The 14,996-nt window shown below is 34.9% G+C and overlaps 1 protein-coding gene across 5 annotated transcripts in view; it reads left to right on the top strand.

Moving 5' to 3' along the window:
* LOC131070135 (uncharacterized) overlaps nucleotides 1-14,996 on the top strand; it is a 76,050-nt gene that overhangs the window by 41,254 nt on the left and 19,800 nt on the right. For 3 of the 5 annotated variants that reach the window (XM_059216723.1, XM_059216731.1, XM_059216725.1), the window contains exon 4: nucleotides 10,842-11,009. The exons of 1 other annotated variant lie outside the window; for it this stretch is intronic. The gene's annotated coding sequence lies outside the window, so the exon portion shown is untranslated. Of the gene's footprint in view, nucleotides 1-10,299; nucleotides 10,438-10,841; nucleotides 11,010-14,996 lie in introns of those variants that run through there. One more of the 5 variants, XM_059216726.1, reaches the window with a different exon arrangement.

Below are 14,996 nucleotides of genomic sequence, written 5' to 3'. Positions count from 1 at the left end.
GACATTAATTGATCTTCTAGAATGAATGAATCATGAACTGCGAACTGGATATCTAACTCAAGTTACTGTCAATGACAACATATATCATTAATGTAGTGTCTATTACCAACAAGAAATTCCACCAAAACAGGGTATCAGTAAATGAGTGCCTTTGGTTCATCTTCCCACCCCCAATTTGCCCCATTTTTTCAAGAAAAGATTATTAAAAACATGCTTTTTGGCTTTGTGCAAGCCCTCACCAATTGTGGTGCTCCCTCTTTGTCACCCTCCTAACTCTCTTCCCTCAAGCATGCTCTTAGAAAAGTACACTTCTTGGGCTTTCCTCTCACCACAATGTCATCAATTAGACTCTGGGACAAGTCATTATTAACTTCATTTGGAGGTTTAGATGCATGGATTTTCTTTTGTCTTTTTTCTTCTTCAAATTGAAATCCATATGATTTGTTCGAGCTTCACCCTTCATATTAACATTGTACATTTTTTTCTGTAGTTAAACTCAGATTGTATTGGAACATTACACAACATTCGAGTTCAAATTGAGTATCAAGATAATTGTAGAAATCCAATTTTGAAGAAAAATCACATTTTTGTGCCAAGTGGCAGCAGTGTGTGTGCTTATTGAGAAAGACATTCCTCATCATGAGAATTATTTTTGGTGATTTGAAAAATTATAGAGGTTTCTAGAATTTGACGACTTGTTCTTATAGATAGGTAGTTGTTGTTGCTACTCATTTTTAATGCTTCATGTAGCTATTGTTATGTTGCAACTGTGCAACTTCTTTAATTGTAATCTTTCTACTTTGAAGTTGTAATTGTTATTTCTTTGCAGGGTACCATCAACAACTTTAATGGGTTGGTAGTTGTTTATGTTTGTTGTTTAGCTATTGAATGTTCAATGATTAATGTAACTATTCTTTGTAATTTTTATTTTCTTAATCCAATCAAAAAAGTAGTTGTGACTTTACAGTTGTTACTATTGATAATGACTACCCATATTTGAATTAAATGTATTCCTTAGATCTAAAAATCAACAAATCATGTAATGCCACATCATTGTACCAAAAAAACATAAGTTAATGCAGAACAACTGATTTCACTAGTTTTTGAGTCTTTTTGGACACCTTGGTGAAAAACTTGCTGATGTGGCATTATATTTGATGTAGTTCTAAAAAGCTATTAACAACAAACTTGTCCAATAAACTGCTATAAAAATTTATACTAATTTGAAATTTTTACAAAAATTTTAAATAGCACTAAATTAGAATGCTGAATAATTGATCAACTACTTCTTCTATCCTCTATTCCATATATATATATTTCTTTAGATGACTTTTCTTTCTTGAAAGATCTAAACCTTATGGAAGGATAATATAAAGATTATAAAGTTTTAGTTCATAACAAATTAATGTAATTTTTATCTACTTCTAGTTTTTTTGGTTCACCCAAAAAAAAGGTTAAGCGCTTTTAGAGGCTAAACAGGCGTTGACAACGTCGCTAAGTGGGGAAGAATAAGTCTGTAACATAAAGTAGCATCGTGTCATTGTGATTCAATTATTTCAGTCCTCGAAAGCAAAGTAATATTAGATTTGATTTCAAATGTGACCTGTTTGCACGATATTGAGTGAACGACTGTTAGCAAATTTACTTTATTTTTCCTTTTAATCAGACCTCTCTTAAGCAAATTTACTTTATAACGCTTGTCGCTAAGTGGCCCAAAATTTGTCTCTAACATAAAGTAGCTTTGTGTTCGTGAGATTCCATTATTTCAGTCCTCTAAAGCGAAGTAATATCAGATTTGACTTCAAATGTGACCTGTTTGCACCATATTCAGTGGATTGCGAGCAAATTTATTTTCTTTTTCCTTTTAATCGGATGTCCCTTCAAAAAAATTGTTTTATAGCGCTTGTCGCTAAGTGGCGCAAAATTAGTCTGTAACATAAAGTACCATCGTGTCCGTGAGATTCCATTATTTCAGTCCTCTAAAGCGAAATAATATCAGTTTTGATTTGAAATGTGACTTGTTTGCACCATATTCAGTGGACTGCGAGCAAATTTATTTTCTTTTTCGTTTTAATGGGACGTCCCTTTAAAAAATTTGTTTTATAGTGCTTGTCGCTAAGTGGCGCCAAATTAGTCTATAACATAAAGTAGCATCTTGTCCGTGAGATTCCATTATTTCAGTCCTCTAAAGCGAAGTAATATCAGATTTGATTACAAATGTGACCTGTTCAAGACAATATTCAGTGGAGTGTGAGTAAATTTGTTTTCTTTTTCAAGAGTGACGGTTACAAAATTCCAATTGAAATAGCTGCCATTGCACGACATGGAGGTAAAGAGCTCTGGAGCATGTGTCTTCAATGATTGAAACAACTTTTTTGTCATTCCCATCGTAGGACTAAACTAATGTGGGAACACAAATTTTACAAGATTCAGGGTTTCGAGAGTTGCTAAGGTCTCCCATAGGTATGGCCCTCTTTACTTTTTATTTGGAGGTAAAATGCACATGATTGAATAGTTTCAATTTGATTTTTATTTTGCATGGCTATAAAAATATTCAATTTTTTCAAAAAAAAAATCAGATTATTATCTATCGAGTACATCATTTATTGCTAATGACATCACTATCACATTAATAACACAAGTTTTTATCCATAAAATAGATATATTTAAGTTCAGAATTTAATTTTATATATTTTAATTCATTTAATAAAAACTTAAAATCACAACAGTTGCTTTTAACCAAGTACACCAGGATTATAGACTTGGTATTATAAAACATTCATAGTACAACACAAACTTATTATTGCATTTTCAAAGATCAGTATGAATATTGACAGTTGTCAAAATATTGTTCTGTCAAAAACATTCATAAATACAACACAGACTTATTATTGCATTTTCAAAGACCACTATGAATATTGACACCTATCAAAATATTGTTCCATCAATGTGATCGTTAGATTTTTATTTTCCCACACCAAATTAGAACATCTTCAACATAACTACAAAGTCTATTGACAATAAAATCAAATTACAATCAATAAATTTACAATTAGAAAACAATAAAATCAAATCACAATTGCTAATTACATTGAAACTATGTTCAATTGGAGATACCACATCACGACATTTCATGATAGACATGGAATCAAAGAAAAAGAAAAGATAAGTTTTACAAATTTGTAGGAAGAGAAATAAATCTATTAAAACTATTAAAACTTGAGCTGATTAACCATTCTAAAAGAACTCAATCTTTCTTAGGATGAAAAATCTTATAATATCTTAAAAGTTTGGAATTAGATTATATTTATATTATTATTATTATTTATATATTGAACAAATTAAGTTACAATCAATAAAGTTAAGTTTTATATTTTGTGATGTTGGATATATGTAATCCAAGAGAATATGTGAGAAAACTAATAATTGTTTGATTTAATAATTATTTGATAATAATTAATTTTTTTAATAATATTAATTTTTTTTAAATATATTTCATTTATTAAACTTTAATAATTGTTAAAGAAATAATTTTATTATATTTATAAATTTAGATGTGATATATAAAAAATGAGCTTGTTTTTTGTCTTATTTTTAATTTATTGTTGTTATTGTTAATTACTAATGTAGTCTTGATTGTTGTTAATTATTTAGATTAGTCTGCAACTCAAGAGAAAAGGACGATTGAAGGTCGAGCTTCGTACGATCCTCGATCCGAGCTAAAGCGGCCTTCAAGGGTGGCTTCAAGTTCGGAGTTAATGCGATCTCTCTCACACGTGGCCGTAATAATTTGTATTTATGGGCGATGGGAATCGCTTGGACAATCATTCTTCCTCTTCGGCGACGGTGAGAAGGGTAGCAACTCTTTCCTGCGAGCAGTTGTGGGGGTCAATTATGTTCTTGAAGGTGTCGGTTTTGAAGTCGTTCTGTCGTCTGCGAATGAAGACGATCCAAGAGGAACCAGAGGAGGTAAGTCATCTTCCAATGCCTCTCTTATCATTATTCCTAATTCTAAAATGAACGTAGTGTTGTTTGAGGAATGCAATAGACTTAGGGATGTCATCATATTTTTTTACCATTCTCGACCCATCTAAACTCCCTACTAGAAGTTTTATGAATAATTGGCTTCAGTCCATGTGGGTCAATAAACTAGGGTTTAAATTTCAGTTTTGTCGAATGGTTCAAAGAGGAATTTTATTATTTTCTTCAAAGATTCCAAGAGCCAAAAGGAAGTTCTCAAAAAAGAATTCCGGACCTTAGGTAAAGGGTGTCTCAGGGCTATTGGGTGGGAACCGAAAGTTATCCATGAGGAAATCCTTTCTCTTTCATGCCCTACATGGGTCTCTGTCAAGAATGCCCCTCCCATCATGTGGAAATGGCTTCTTAAAGCCCTCAAATCTATCGGTAATACTATGAAAATAAACAATTCCTCCACTCTACTCCCACACATGGAAGCCAAACTCTTGATTTCTATTAAACCTGGTATTGATATTCTGAATGAGATTAAATTTTAATTTGAAGAAATTTTTTTTATGTTCCCTATTGAACTTTTGGGCGGAATCAATGCATGTTTTCTTTGCAAAAAGGAAGGACAGATTCATAAAAATTGCCATCTGCTTAAAAATAGGTCTTCCAAAACTACTAATGTTGGTTCGGCCAAAGACATCTCTCTCCAAGGCCAATCCCCTCCAGCATTCGAACCATGCTTCCCACGATCTCGTCCAGCCTACCACCTCCCCTAAGACCAATCCTCCCTTCGACACTGTTCCAACTGCTGTCAAGTCCCCCGCTGGAGAAATCAAATGTGATAACCTTAAAAGGGTTCCAGAAGGTTCCCCTGAGGAGAATATTGTTTCCGAACTTGATTCCCTTCATGTTGCAATTAAAGTTGCATCTCATGAGTCCCACCTTCCGTGTCTAACTTGGAGTCTAAAGGGAAGGCACTGAAAGATCTTAATTCCAAACACAAGACAATGAATGCCCAACAAATTGTTCTAGAAAAGCTTAGAAACCTCAGAGAGACTCAAAAAAGAATTGAGGTTGGGATTAATCTTTGATGTTGTGGTTATTCCTGCCAAACTTGAGAATGGCAATCTGACTAATGCGCTCCCTAGCCCTAAGATGGTGTAGGCATAGGTTGTTGAGAAAGGGGTTTTCGGGACTACCTCTTTAGAGAGGGAATCATTGCCCTCCTCACCTATCCAAGGATTGAATCCAGACATGATTAATATCCCCACCTCCTCTTCTCCTAGCACCCCTTCCAAGGCTTGAATCCAGACATGATTAATGTCACAACTAGAAGAGATTCTCTGGGTGTTTGGTGGTGATTTCAATATGATCAGAGAGATATTTAGATAAAGTTGGAGGGGCCAGGTTTGAATGGAAAGGGGATGAGAGGTTCTATTGGAACAAGATGATCAATAAGCTTAAGTTCTTTGACCCCCTTGCTAGGAAGAAAGATGAATTTAAGGACATTTGGTTCTCTTGGTGTAATTATCAACAAGGACACAAGAGGATTTACAATAGGTTGGACAAGTTCTATGCTAATAGAGAAGCAGTGCAATTTAAGAGGAAAAAATTTGGTAGTTGTGTGAAGGTAATTCCATACACTCTCTCTGATCATCACCCATTATTAGCTACTTTGACACTGGTCCACCCTCCTTCTGTGCCCCCCTAGAAGCTCTAATTTATACCTTTACTCTAATTTGTTGTTAGATGAGGATGTCAATCAATCTTCCCTTATCATCAAGCTCTTCGATGACTATAACAAGTCTCTAAAAATTGAGAGGGATAGATTGAATAAAAATGTGGCAAGTTGGAAAATGCTCTTCCAGACGGTGGGAAAGAAGAAGGCCAAGGATGCAAGGAGGATCGAATCTACTCTCCTTGATAAGGTGGTTGTAACTTAATTTGAAATCCAAAACAACTCGGGGAGTGATAGTGCCCATGAGGCCTTATGGAAGGCCAAATATTCTCTTAGGAGGGTGCAAAATTACAAGATCCAAGGACTGAAAACCAGGGCCAGAATGAACTGGTTAGAACATGGTGACAAGGGCTCTAAATTATTTTTTAGTATATTAAAACATAAAGAGGCTAAGGAGAGGATTGGTGGTATATACAACAGATAGGATTTCATTGAAGACTCTAAAGGAATACTTAATTCTTTTGTTAAGTTCTACTTTGCCTTGTTCAAATAAGAGGATGGAGATCCCATTAAGACCTAGCTGAGAACTAAAATCAAGTCCATTATTCCAAACAAAGTGTATAAATAAGATGCAGATATTCTAAGTAAGGTAATCTCAATGCAAGAGGTTAAAAATGCTATTTCCAGTCTAAACAATGACAAAATCCCAGGGCCGGATGGGTTCACAGTCGATTTTTTCAAGAAAAATCAAGACTGGATTAGTGGGGCTCTATGGAAAGTCTACATAGAAGCTTTTGGGGTAGGAATTTTAGGGGAGGAGATCAACAACATGGGCTTATCAAACTACTCCCCGAGGAGGGGGGACAAGACTTTGGTAAAAAATTGGAGGCTTATCACCCTCCTTAACGTTTCATATAAGATCTAAGATAAACTATTGGCCAGAAGAGTGGAGGATATCCTGCCTAAAATCATATCACATACTCAAAATGGCTTTGTAAAGGGGAAATACATGTCCTAGAGAACCTTCTTACTTCTTGGGAAACCATGTTTAGGGCCAAAGAGTCCAATCGGCAACCTGCAATGCTACTACTTGATTTTGAAAAGGCCTATGATAGGATTGAGTGAAGTTTTGTCTTCATGATGTTAGAAGGGTTAGAGTTTCCTGGAGATTTATGTAGAATGATTGAGACCCTATTGACCAATGCTAATTCCATCATCAAAATTATTGGTCCAAGATCAGATAAGAGTTCTCTCTCCAGATCTATTAGACAGGGGTGCCCCTTGGCCCCTACCTTGTTTGTTATAGCTGCTAATGCCTTACACTATATTATGAGGGATGGGTCACTATCTAGTAGGGTACTAGGGGTATTCCTACCTTACTAGGAGGAACTCTCCAATGTACAATTTTTCGATGATAATGCTATCATACTGAAAATGGAGGAAAATAACCTAACAACCCTAATGAACAAATTGGACATCTTTTGTAGGGCCTCTGGGAGAAAGATCTCTCTATCCAAATCAATCATGCTAGGCTGGGAGAATAGACCTCCTCCTTGGTTTAGTAAATATTCTTTATTATGGGGGGGCCTGAGCATCAAACCAAATACTTGGGTGTTCCCTTCTCTATCAATCCCAACACTAAGGAGATGTGACTATGGATCAAAGAAAAAATAGATAAAAATGATAAAAAAAATGGGACATACTATCTTTCATTGGTAGGAAAAATTTAGGTATGTTAGAAGATTCTATCCTCTTACAACATACATTACGCATCGGCCTAGTTATTTACCAACTATCAATGGAATCATATTAAAAAATAGATCATGAACTTTTTGTGGTATGATGGTAAAGGGAATAAGAAGATGCATATGGTTAAATGGAAATGGTGATCTATGAGTAAGCTTAAGGGAGGGTTGGGTCTCAAAAATCTTAGAGTACAAGGGCTATCCTTGGCGGCCAAATGGATCTTTAGGGCTCTATAAGGGGAGGCGCCTTGGAAAATCCTTATTAGACACAACATCTCTCAATCTGTTCCTAAATAGGGTAAAACTTGGAAGCATTTGCCAATGAATGATCTAATAGCCGAGAACTTTGTAGTCAGGTCCAGGGGAACTGCAATATTCAAAACCCTATGGAAGGCATGGGAGGAGGTCAAACACCTGATCTCTGATAATAGCATTATAAATGATGACAAGATTTGTAGAGAATGGTCAATCTGGTGGAACCTCCATCACAAGGGTAAACCCTTAGCTCTTTTATAGGGGTGCTCGACAAAGCACTGGGTAGAAAGAGGCATCAAATGCTTAAGTGATATCATCAAGGATGGGTATCTGATCTCGTGGTCGCAGATTAGTGAGAACTAAAAGATCCCCCAATCTTAATGGAGGACATATAATATTCTCTCTTCTACTCTCTTTGCCCTCGCCCTTCCTAGAGATCAGGATTGCAATGATCAAAGATGTATTCTGTACAAATGTCCCAATGGTGTACATATTAGTAGAATTAAAGCCAAAGATATTTACTCTCAACTGATGGACAATAATGAAGTATTTGACCACCTGAAAACCTGCTAGAACACTTCCTACAATGAGCCCACTTGGGTAAAATCTATTAACCTGCTTTGAAACAGTCTTGTTGAGACCAAAATTAAATGCTTTCTGTGGTGTCTTCTGTTGCATAGACTCCCTATCCCCCGTTATGATGGTCTTCCTAGTCTTTGTAATGTTGCAGGGTCCCTGAGATTGTGATGCATATTTTCTTTGACTGTTTCTTTGCTAGGGAGGTGTGGAAACTTTTTGGTATTCATTTTAATGGTAATGTTTTCTTTTTGGAATGTGTTACTAGTTATGTGTTGGCTCTACCAAAGTATGTCAATATATTTTGGTTTGTCCTTTCCTCAATAGTCATGTGGTTTATTTGGAAAATTGCTTACTAAGTCTCTCATGAGGCTCATAACCCTAAATGTTTCCATGCAGGTAACGGTGTCGATGAGGATTTCAAAAAAAAAGTTTGAAAGAATTCTCAACGATGGGCATGCATCTATGTTCACATTGGAGATATCCCATGGATTTACATGGAAGAGATTGTCAGAAGAACGAACCTAGTTTGAGACTACCCTCAACAACTTCATGGTGGAGTTGGAAAAAAAGAGAAAGGCACAACCCCATCCCATTGCTTCACTTCCATTGGCCACTATCTTACCATACTCCTATGAAATTCTTGTATCCATCCCCCTTTTCGGCCTAGTGCCTAGGAGAGTTGTCTGGATGGATGGGCAACGAGGGTGGACTACATGGGTGGAAGAAGAAAATGTATTATGATGATTGCCATTCTCTTGACTGCTCTTTACTGTTGTGTTTTTCCTTTATGCATCAACTCTAGATGATGTATATTGATAGATCCTTGTAGCTACTAATCATTTTTTGATACTCTTTGAAGTTAGAACAACTTAACATATATAATGTATATCCTTTATATTTAATAGAAAAAAAATATTTAGATTAAATTATTATTATTATTATTATTGTTGTTGTTGTATTGAACAAATTAGTTTACAAAGAATAAAGTTAAGTTTGCATTATTATTTGAGTTTCATATTTTGTAATTTTAGATTTATTTAATCCATGAGATTCGATTTGTCATGAGTATGTGAGAAAATAAATAATTGTTTGATAATAATTAGAAATTTTAATAATATCAATTTATTTTTTAATGTATTTTATTTATGTAAATTTAATAATTGCTAAAATAATAACTGTACTATATTTGTAAATTTAGATTTGAGATATAAAAATGAGTTGGTTTTTTTTGTCTTTTTTTTTAATTTATTGTTGTTGTTGTTAATTATTAATGTAGTCTTGATTATTGTTAATTATCTATCAATTTTATTCAACTTTATTTAAATTTATTTTAAAAGATTTTTTAGTTATAGAAATAAGAAATAATTTTTAAATAATTTGAGAGAAAAGGAAAAGATATTTTTTACAAACTTGTAGGAAGAGAAATAAAGTCCATAAAATCATCTATACGCTAAACACATCATCAATGCATTGCTAGGCCATTCGAATTTACCTATAAGTAAAAAAAAAAAAAGTAAAAGAATCAAATAAATAATACAAGACCACGCATTTATTTTAATTTAATTTTTATTAAGTTTCTAATGTTTTTTCAAATATTTATAAATATAAAATTCCTTGGATTTATACTTTTGGAAAATGCATAAATTTTTATTTATTTGATTGATTATTTATTTTTCATTTAATATATATTATTTCTATTTAATTAATAAGATTATTATCTATTATTCGTAGTCTATAATGATTATTATCTATTATCTCAATCAATCCTTTCAAATATTGTACATTCTCCTCAAATAATGTACATTTTCCAAAAGTATACATAGACACACAGTATGAATCTTTGTACATGTCATATAGTCAAGGGCTTATCCATGTTCCCCAATTACTCCAAATTATGCTTTCCATCTCACCTATCTACTTTCTCCAAAAGAATAATCAACCATTGATTACTCTTTAATCATTGACCACTCTCCATCCACCCAAGCCTCTTCTTATCCTCTTCTTATCCTCCCAAGCCTCTCCAGCAATGAGAGCCCTTGATCCTTTGAATTGATTCTTACCATTCAATCTTTCATCCAGGAATTTATAAATTACATGGGAGAGAAGCCATTTTCATTTTACTTTGGAATGCAATGTTATGCTGTTGGTAAGAGCACTACGCATATCAGTTTGGCACACAACCACCATTTTTCGGTGTAACAAAAGTTGGTGTTGGTGAGATTTCTATATATTTTTATCCATAATTTACTAACTATTATGATTAATTGAAAAATTGCATATATTCTGAATATTGAACATATGCTTGAGGGTAAACCAGTTGCATTCAAATGTCCTATCTTTTAAGGAGATTACTTCATTGTAAAAAAATTCTTCTCAAAAGCTCTCTGTTTATGACGGCCTTGATATTTCTTCTCTGTTCCAAATTGTAAGCAGTGAAATTTTTAAGCTTAGCCTTTCCTAGTAAAACTGCATTTATGAGCGAATTTGGTTATACATGCACCGTATTCCTGCGATAACAAAAATAAATAAGTATAGGGGTGTTTTGTCTGATGTATTATCATATGCTGGCACCTACAAAACGGCTATTTCATCTGTAATGGTTACTGCGCTTTTTGCAGAGTCAAGGAAAACTATGTGTTAGAGTCCATACTGCACCCTTTCAGCGGCTTCAATCAGCAGTGCAGTTCAATTTTTGAACCCACAATTTTTTTCCGGAGTACTCCCTGATAAAAGAAAGAATACAGCCCTTGCTGGATTTCCATTGACCACACAATTCCTGGGGACAGGTTGGATCTTTTCCTTGGTTCACGAACACACATCTATTTCCATCATGTGGTAGATTTAATTTCAATGTGTGATTGACAAATTAAAATTTGTCAATATGTTTTCTTAAAATATCTTTCCACAACCTGCGCTTTCGACGGCAAGAAAATTAAGTTTTTTCAGGCTTAGACGTGGCAATTAGTAACATCTGATCTACTATCCCCTAAAAAGTGCCGAAAAGGGGCGCAAATTAATTTGTAGTTGTTTTTTCTGGGTTTTACTTACACTTGCCCTAACGTCCTCCGCCCAAAAACGACCTGGAAATCGCTATGCTCGGGCATGGAAAGGAGCATTGGGGCTGTGCAACTGTAGAAGGCAGAACGACCATGCCTTGCTACAGCCAGTGATGGGTCTCACACAAATCACATGTTTATCTTTGGGAGCTACATTAGTTCCCATGTATCATTTTTATAAATGACACTCATCTTATTATTTGTAGTATCAACCCATACTCGCTCTTTCGCTACTACTTCAAATATAGAGGGTTTAACTTGAATTTAATTAAGAAAAGAAAAATTGAGAATTGGATTTATAATAAAGTACTTTTCTAATAAATGTCAACTAAACTTTGTGTATTTCTTTTATCTAATATTGTAGGTGAACTGTCACATAAATTTGTTGTATTAAAAAAATTTGGCGAACTTGGAGGATTTGAACTTGAGCTTGAACTTTCAGTTGAGCTTGTGGGGAAAGGAGGAACTCTATTAATCTTCCCAATAGCTAGTCAAGGGTATCTCTACCCAAATCTTCTACTCAATTAGTGAATGGGCACTTTGTTGATGATTCTTTTCTCACTCTTTCGGAAGAGGAATCCAACATCAAATAGGCTCTTAATTTCTCGGATATGTTTCGAAAGCCTTATGTTTCTAGTTGTCAATGGAAAAAAATCAATGCTATTGTCCATTCTTTCTCCCTAAGCATCCTTGGCTTGATTCCTTTGGTTAGAAGTGGATTAACTATGGGTGGATTTTAAAATTTATGGGCAATGTTTTTTCTTTCCAAGATTCTTCAACACCACTATGGAAAGTAGTCATTTCTAAAATTGAAAGAAATTTGGTTTATCGAATCACTAATCTCATATCTTTTATAAGCAAATTTCAAAGTTGTTCTAAAATTTTAGCAGCTACCCATGTGTATTACTCTTCCTATTGCTTATGCCATTGAAATCCTCCTACTTAAGCTTGAAAATATTATTAGAAACCTTTTTAGGACTTATTTATGACTCAAGAGGCTTTCAATTACTTTTTGTTCAATGATAGGTATGGCTCTTTGTGCCAAATGGATCATTAAAGCCTTTGGTGGGAATGAGGCTTGAAAAATCATTTTTAGGGCATTGTATTTTCTTAAGTGTCCTCTTGAGAAAAATCCTTGGAAAAATATTGGGCTTCACTCCCTTCTCATTATGAAGGATCTTATTCAAATTTCAGAAACTTTTCCTATCAGAAGCATTTAAAAAGAGTTGATTCCATAGTTCTCTTTCTATTAATCAACATTACTTCTGGTCATATCTAGTTCTTACTTGTTAGGATCATACACTTGCTCAAATTTCTTCGATCAATGCCTTGCAATTTTTCAAGAATGGAATCATTTAAAAAAAATATATTTTCTAGAACTACAAGGAATACTCTATTGTGGCATGAAGCCAAGGACAAGTTTCAATTGTGCACACAAGAGTAGGGAACCTACTAAGAGTTTGTTGTTGTTAAGCCACCTTATATTATCCATTATATTAGGGTTCATAGTTTAAAACCAGAAATGATTTGAAATGGTATCCTCACAAACCATTTTATAATTATAAGCCTCACAAGGGGTATTGTTGTATTTCGCCTCATTTGCTTGTGCTCCTTATTTTGAACTAGAGATGGTTACTTCAATCTATTTTGAGTATTTGGAATCACGATTCACCATTATCTAGTAAGATGCCATTCCATCCAAGCTTGCTCATTTTTCTTGGTTTCTTTTATTTCAAGGATATCTTGTTGGTTCTAGACTTATCCATATTAGAATTAAGGATCCTAGATGCCCTTTTTGTGGTCACTAAGAAATTCTTAGGTACCTATTTTGGGTTTGTCATAGTGTTCAAGTAGCCTAGATCTAGATATTTATTTCTTCAAAACCTTTTGGGCCCATTCCTCTTTCATGGCATATAGTTTTACAATGGTATCAACATTTAATTTCTTCCTAATTTTCTAAAATCTGGCAAGGTTTTGAGTGAAAATTCTTTTTAGCACTTGGAAGAACAAAAATTCTACTTTATTTTTTGGTAATACAATTGATTCGAGTTTCTCACTTTATTCTAAAGCTATGATCTACTCCAATTTTCATTTTACCTTGAGGCTACACATTCACAAGTGCTTCTCAATCATTAGGGAAGTGCCCCTTGAACTATGGTCAAGGTTGCCTGAACTTTTACTTCTAGTCAAGGCCAATCTTTACCTCATGAGTACCATAGGGATCAAAACCATTCTAATTATTGAGACCATGATGCCCTTTCTTAGGCTTCTTTTTTTTTTTTTTAATAGATCACTAACTACAGAGGGGCAACACCCTTGTATTAATCAAAATTTGAAAAATACAAACTTGGTTCTGAAAGAGACGTAGGGGAAAGAACCAGGAAGGAAACCCCCTACCATTGCTCCAAACAACGACCAAAAACCAATCGAGGTGGCATGGATCCTACATTGCTAGAAAAAATCAACTGGATGAGAACAAAATGTTGGCTGTTACTATGCCTAATTTGGCCAAAGGCCTACAATCTTCTTAACAGTAAAAAGAACTTGAGAAATGGAATACCAAAGAGAACTAACACATAGAGCCGAGGAGGTCACAACATTTCAAGACTCTTCATAGCTTGAATCTGGGTCCTTGTCACCGGGAGCAGGAGCATCCAATATTATCGAGCAATCATTCCCGCAAGCAGCATGAGCCAACGATTCCGCTTTTTCCCAGGGGTGGCAGACATCGTCTGGAAACCACTCTTCACCACGACCAAGACCCCAAGAGTTGCCATCATCTATGTCACCGTTGGCCCAAATACCAATGTCTCCTCTGCTCGAAAGCCCTTCATCCTGAATATAGGTTCTTCTCCAGGCAGCCGTGAAGCCGAGCAGTATTCTGATAACCTTGAAAAGGAACTCAATATTTCTGTTAATGTTAGACCAGGAGGCTTCCAAGGCTTTGAAATCAAGAGACGTTACTATCACCTCTTTCCTCACCTCCACACCATTTCCCAAACTCATATAATAATTTTGGGGAAAGGGCATTCTGAGATTGCCATCGACATTATCTAGTACGACATCAATTTCCCCAAGGAAGCAGTGCTCAGACACCATTTGAGTGAGCAGCTTCGCCCTTTGCTTGCTAGTCCCCATGTAGAGCAACATCGCTAAAAAGAAAGTCAGAATGTCTACATTGGCTCTATATCTGTGGTAAGCATTTAAGAATTCCTTCCCCAAAATTCTTTTTACACAGTGCAGAATCAAAGGGTAGTTTGAGGAAATAACCAATTGCAGGCGCTTATCAGAAATTTTGCATAGAAATGCCATCTGATGACATTTTGCCTCCAACAATATCGGTGTATCCATTGTATAAATAATAGAGCAAGAAAGGGGAAGAGATTGATATGCTTAAATTAAGCAGGCCTTTCTTTATTTATCTTATGCCACCCTGGATCTGGAATTTCCCATTTAACATCCAATCTTGGATTAACTGGTATCTCAGGGTTACCACTTCCAAAAAGCAGGGGGATGATCAAATTTGGGAATGCAAGATTTAGCTTCTAATCCTAGTCAGTGTATAGATTCTTTTTCAGTGATTTGGACTTAGCCGATTCATTCAGGAGCTCAACCAGGTGATTCTCAATTTTCCCACAGAGGTCAGTTTGGCCCATATCTTTATCCTGGAAAATTCTACGACTCCTCTTTTTCCAAATTTCCCAAATCAACAATGAG

Source organism: Cryptomeria japonica, chromosome 1, assembly GCF_030272615.1.
Source record: "Cryptomeria japonica chromosome 1, Sugi_1.0, whole genome shotgun sequence".
NCBI lineage: Eukaryota > Viridiplantae > Streptophyta > Pinopsida > Cupressales > Cupressaceae > Cryptomeria > Cryptomeria japonica.
The sequence above is the reverse complement of the archived record's forward strand: the minus strand, read 5'-3'. Positions and strand labels throughout refer to the sequence as shown.